This window comes from Lytechinus pictus, chromosome 3 (assembly GCF_037042905.1).
Source record: "Lytechinus pictus isolate F3 Inbred chromosome 3, Lp3.0, whole genome shotgun sequence".
Taxonomy (NCBI): domain Eukaryota; kingdom Metazoa; phylum Echinodermata; class Echinoidea; order Temnopleuroida; family Toxopneustidae; genus Lytechinus; species Lytechinus pictus.
Window position 1 is genome coordinate 5222216 of NC_087247.1, and position 285 is coordinate 5222500.

Below are 285 nucleotides of genomic sequence, written 5' to 3' on the forward strand. Positions count from 1 at the left end.
AATACGAATATGCCTATTATTAATCCCATTTTATTGATAAAAACTTCAGACTACTTACTACGTGAAAAGGAAACGATGAATCATTGCCCGTGTTCCATGGGATTATCAAGACTGTAATCTTTCTTAATAAAGCCGAAATGTTTGATAAAAAGAGGTAAAAAGTATTAGGTATATTTTTCACTTTTGATTTTAAAGGATGGAATAGTATTAGGAAACAAGCATGAAGATATATACAAAGCTTAAATTACTTTCTAATGTGACGTGATAAACTAATCCAACACAGAA